Below are 6,000 nucleotides of genomic sequence, written 5' to 3'. Positions count from 1 at the left end.
GAACTGCTGTCACACTGTGGCGAGTGTCTAATGCTATATATAAACTTGAAAAGGCAAACTTATCTCCGTCATGGTTGGTATTATTTGTGGGGAAAAATTATATGCTTATCCTACATACACTATCTGAACTATTAAAAAACTATGCAATTAAATGAATACGTTCTTATATTCTTTGGTATTCAGATTTGCAATGATGATTGTTGGGTAACATGTATGTTGTCCAATTTTAAGTGTGTGTTTGTGTGACGATACAATACGATATAGCTAGTTAAACAAATTCGAAGGTCAAGACAAGCAAGTGAATTGAGCACAGAACACCTGCAAACGTAACAATGCGTTTTAAGCATAAAAGTGGCAGTAGGAAAAGGCAAGAGGGAAAAGAACAGGCGGAGAAGGTGGCAAAGTTGCCTAAATTACATTATTTTGGCTTTTTAACAAACACATTGTGAAACTGACATTTATTGTGAATAGTTGTCTTTAACAACTAAACAGTTGTAAATTATTTGAATTATGAGGTTTTGAGTTCAGTGTAATAGTAGTGTAACTTTTTGATTACTTTATCACAATAATGTAACTTGTTACATTTGATTAATTCTTTATACGGAAATGAATGTTTTCAACTGAAAGTCCCGAATTTGTACAGGACCTGTTTTAACTATTTCAATTCAATCTATATATGTCTATGAGCTGTGGTACATGATGGCTCACCGTTTGTAGAAGCAAGGCAGGCAGGGTTTGTTGGTGCTGTAGTAGCTGTTTGTCTGCTGCTGCTAGCATTAGCTAAACTTGGCTCAGCAGCACTTGAAACATTAACAGATGAACTTGAAACATTATCAGAAATTTCTTCCACTTCCAAGGACGAATTCCTTGATTGGAAATATTGTGTTACCTTAGGTCATTCCTCCCTGAACTTCTCATCCTCCCTTTTCCTCTTTTTTTCTCACTGCCACGTTTCATGCTTAACTTTGTGACCACACACGACACATTTTCCGTGATAGGAACGTCACGTGACCTGGACTCATTTGTTCCATGATGGATTTAAGATATATTTTAGGCTGGTACATAAAATACAAGAATCGTGTTTTCATGCTTATTATGAATTCGTCATTCGTTTGCAATGACAAATTATTTATTTTAATTCTTAAAAAAAAATAAAATAATAATAACTCGGAAGTACGACGAGGCCCCCCTGGTGGCCGAGGCCCAGGGCAACTGCCCGCCTATGCCCAATGGAACGCACCGCCTCTGCCTGTTTATCTATTACTCTGGAAATTAGCAAACATACAATCAATCTTAATATGAACACCTGGTAAAATAAACAAAGTATCAATACACATTGGTTGCTGTGGGTATAAATTAACTCTGTATTTTTTTGTTTTTGCAATTGCATTTATATGACATGATAAAGGCTTTGACAGCCTAGTCATTTTTGGTTTAGGTACCTTGAAAGTGCTTTTGTTTCACTCTTAAAAGGCTGTGTGAACCTGATTAAAATAAACTCTTGAAATAAATTGTGCTTTGTTTGTGTATCTTTCACATTATTGACTATTGCTAGTGACGTACAAGGTAATTTATCATAGCATCAGTGCCGCCACTCCCATAACGCGCACTACGCGCTGTGCGCAGGGCACCAAGTCCTGAGGGGGCACCAAAAAAATAGGCAACTGAAAAATCATCATAGTTATAATAATTATAATGCCGATATTATTTCAGTATAGAAATATTAGGCACCTATATTACAAAACAGGCAGAACAAGAGATATATTTAATTGCTCAAAAAAAGTTACGATACAAAACAAACAAACTCAACTTCCCAAGCTCGCCGTGGGTGCCCTTTTCTATCTCAGTGGCCTGACGAACTTTGACAGTAGGCTAGGTCAATTTTTCGAAAATGGCCTCAAAAAGACAACAGGAGTCAAGGGAAAAAAGAAATAGAAGATGATGACTGTGCATCACTTGCAGGCAAGTCCATGTTTAATCATTGTTAAATACGGGAAATGTGCTGCTAATTTAATGGTATGCATACACCTCGAATTAGCTGACGTTATTGCTAATGTTAGCACACTCAAATAAGTTATAACTTAGGTGCAAGTAGGTTTGCCAACAGTCCTGAATTGTCTGGGACATCCCGAATTTTGGGTGATTTTGAGCTCCAGTCCCGTATTCCAATCGCAGCCTTTTTTATTTGTATCCGTGAAAAGAGAAAAATATAACAGTTAAGTGTAATCTGTCCCCTGGAGACAAGCGCCTCTCAACTGCACTTGACTCCAAGCATTTGTTACGCCAACACGAACAGGTGAAACGAGAGATCATCATGCCTCGACTGAAGGACAGACTGCCCCAACTTAAATAGAGTATCTTAAATCACGATTAAATTGGAAGCTTGCACATTGACTACTGGTTGTTTTCATATTTCATATCAGTATTCTTTACACATGATGAACTGGTGTTAATATATGTGAATATGAACTCGTTCATGCGAAGTGTAACAGGCACCCATTATAATTGTAGAAGTTAAATCGAGGAGACTATAACATTAGCTAGATAACTAGCTATCATTTCATGCAAACGGAAATCTTCCATTTAAATCGTTTAAGGTTATTAAAAGTGTCCTTAGCTAGCTAGCTAGCATAGCACCTACATAACCATAGCAACCAGGAATCACAACGTTAGCTGCAAAGTTATGGATCTGTATTGACAAGAGGTAAATAGCGCCCCCCCATGACCCATCTAAAACTATGTTAAAACTGTGGCCAGGCAGTGAACTGCAACCAGTCTGAGTTACATAAGACGTTGAGACAGAGGCCCTGTTCGGAATGGGTTAAAATGCTGTTTAACGAATTACGTTCTGACTGTGATTCTGACCGGAGCGCGGGCCGAAAGAAATAGAGCGCGGGCCCCATTTTTTTGAGAGAATCTTGTAATAATTCTCTTGACTATTACTATGAACAATACATCCAAGTGGTTTGCGAAAATTACACTGAAATGAATAGGTTTATGGTATGGCTAATGAAACCTTGCGATTTCCATTATTGTTGGTCAGCTGTTGCGAAATGTTAAACTGGCAAAAACAAATATCATAAAGGAGTTATGCTTAGGGCACCGAAATGGCTAGCAGCGGCACTGCATAGCATACTTACTTACATCAGGCCAATCTTTTCAAGGTATAATTTATGAGTCTTTAATTACACTAAGCCTGATCTATTTATACCAGAGATTTTCTTAAAAAGAAGTTAGTACCTTTTTCACAATTTTCACAAATGGCAAGCAGTTTGTAAATGCACCTTTGTTAGTCTGTAAATAAATTTACATTTACATTTAGCAGACGCTTTTATCCAAAGCGACTTACATATGTGCGACTTACAATGTATACACATTTTACATTTTTACACTGATGGCACACTGCACATCAGGAGCAATTAGGGGTTCAGTGTCTTGCTCAAGGACGCTTCGACAGGGAATCGAACTAGCAACCTTCTGATTACTAAACGACTTCTCTACCTACTGTACCACTGTCGCCCCGAAATGTAACAGCTTTTACATTTGTGAGTTGCGTGACATTCAGATTTTTATGACATTTACTTTTGAATCGTGTGAAATATATTTGTGAATCACAAAATACATTTGTGAATCGCATGACATTTATTTGTGAAATCTGAAACTATTCTAACTCTATATACCTCATACGGTCTGTTCCAGTGACAACCTTGGTACGTTTGAAAAGCGTTTAAAAACACTTTTTTAAACATCATCTGTCAAATTAGTTTGTTTGTGGCATACTTACAAATATAATCATATTTTTGTATTGTAATTATTGACTGTTTTTATATTTATATTGGTTCTTGTATTTTTATAATGCTTATTACTGAATGTTCTCATTGTTGTTTTTTTACTGATTTTATCTAATCTTTTGTTAGTGTTTTTTTGTTGTTGTCATAACTATAACTATATTTAGGAATGACTGACGACACAAACATGAACAGACATTTTTCCTCATTGTATATTTCATACACTTAGGTTTAATAATTTTTTATCATAAGCCTAATAATATTTAGCTTAAACTAACTCAATGGCAAGTGTGTTCAACGTGAGTAACCCTCCCTCTCCATTTATGATCAAGAATAAACAGTATAAACAATATAACAATATAAACAATATAAACAGTATATATTCTCAGTAAGTTCATAAATATGTCATTTCTAAATACTATTCATTTGTTAGCAGAATAAAAAATATATTAGTGCCAAATATATTAAAATAGCAACATCTGAATCATCACACACTTGGCTGACTTAATTCAGCTTCAAAGAAAAATAGCCAATACATTTAGAAACAATAATGAGTTCCTCCCTTCAAATGAACAACATTGAGAAAAACAGCAGATTACAAAAAGCGGGTTTCTACACCTGCATCTCTCCCACATGATACATTTATTTTTTTTGCAAACATTTAGTTGCTTTTGGTTGGTGTTAAAATTCATTCATTTTTCTTATTCTATAATGAAACTATTATTACACTGTTTTATTATTCTAATGTTAATGTAAGCAGAAAGAGGAATTCTTTCTGACTGAATTTGGCAGAATATCATTGAAAAATATCAGTGGGTCCAGTTTTAGGTGCACATGTGATCACTGATTAATGCTAGTGCAGTTACAAGCCTTTTTGTTCTTTCCTAACTCTTTACAACAAATATCAGATCCAAAACATTCATGCCTACTGGGTGGTGCAAGTGCAAGAAGATTAACTGGGGCATCTGACAATTTCACAAACACTGCCACACCAGCAGTCAAAAAGTTAGAGATCCAAAAGATTATCTTTCTTTCCCTGTTTCTGCAACTTGGGTCAAAAGGTCAGGGAAAAAGGAATGGGGGTGGATACCACCAGGATAGGTGGTAGGCTACCTCTTCAGGATGACCGTAGGTTTTGCGTGAACGAGGTCAAAGATGAGATCTCTGACCCTACCAGGGCCGAGCCACAAGGTGTGACAGGATGATGAGCCCACAGGCACTCATGAGGTTTATCTTGCTGCTGACTTCACCAGCTGACATCGCTGTGTGTGTGTGTGTGTGTGTGTGTGTGTGTGTGTGTGTGTGTGTGTGTGTGTGTGTGTGTGTGTGTGTGTGTGTGTGTGTGTGTACAAAGAGGAGAGATTGAGAAGACAAAATGTGAAAACTCAACAAATTAAAATGCAAAAAAATGCATTAGGTTACATTACTAATTATATTAGACTATGCAGTTAATTATAGTGTGATATTGTTATTATTTTTTATGTTGTTTGATGCATTGTGTTGCATTATGCGTAATGCGTAATAGTTATAGTTTTTTATGATATGTTGTGTAAGTGTCTGCTAAATATACTTCAACTACACTAACTATAACATTGCCATCTTGATCATCCCCAAAAAACTGATATTGATTTTGCTGTTGAGGGCACACGTTTATTGAACAGTTTCCCCTTCTATAATAAGGCCCTGTGTGGAGTTGTTTTAAAATATTCACTTAACACATCTGCCTACCTGTGGTTGGGGTAGTAGTTGCAGCTGTTGTGGTAGGGGCTGGGGTAGTTGTTGTGGTAGGGGCTGGGGTAGTTGTAGTTGTTGTGGTAGGGGCTGGGGTAGTAGTTGCAGCTGTTGTTGTTATTGGGGTTCTGGCTACACCTTTGGTCAGATAGTAGCTTAGTATAACTCTTCATTAAGGTTAAAATATATCAAAAACATTGTAACATATTTTGTATCTTCTCCTTGAATGTAAAGAAAACTCAACACTATTACATATCAGGATTCACCTCAACAGAGGAGATAATCATTGTTAGAGTTACATTTGTAAGCTATGTATTACCTTGTTATAAATATATCTGATAGTGTTGCTCCATTACTTCAACTACACTAACTATATCATTACCATCTTGATCATCCCATACAAACTTATATTTCTTTTGCTGTTGAGGGCACCCTCTTACTGAACAGTTTCCCCTTCTATAATAAGGCCCTGTTTGGAGCT

Source organism: Clupea harengus, chromosome 18, assembly GCF_900700415.2.
Source record: "Clupea harengus chromosome 18, Ch_v2.0.2, whole genome shotgun sequence".
NCBI classification, from domain to species: Eukaryota; Metazoa; Chordata; class Actinopteri; order Clupeiformes; family Clupeidae; genus Clupea; species Clupea harengus.
This window is presented reverse-complemented; position numbering follows the sequence as displayed.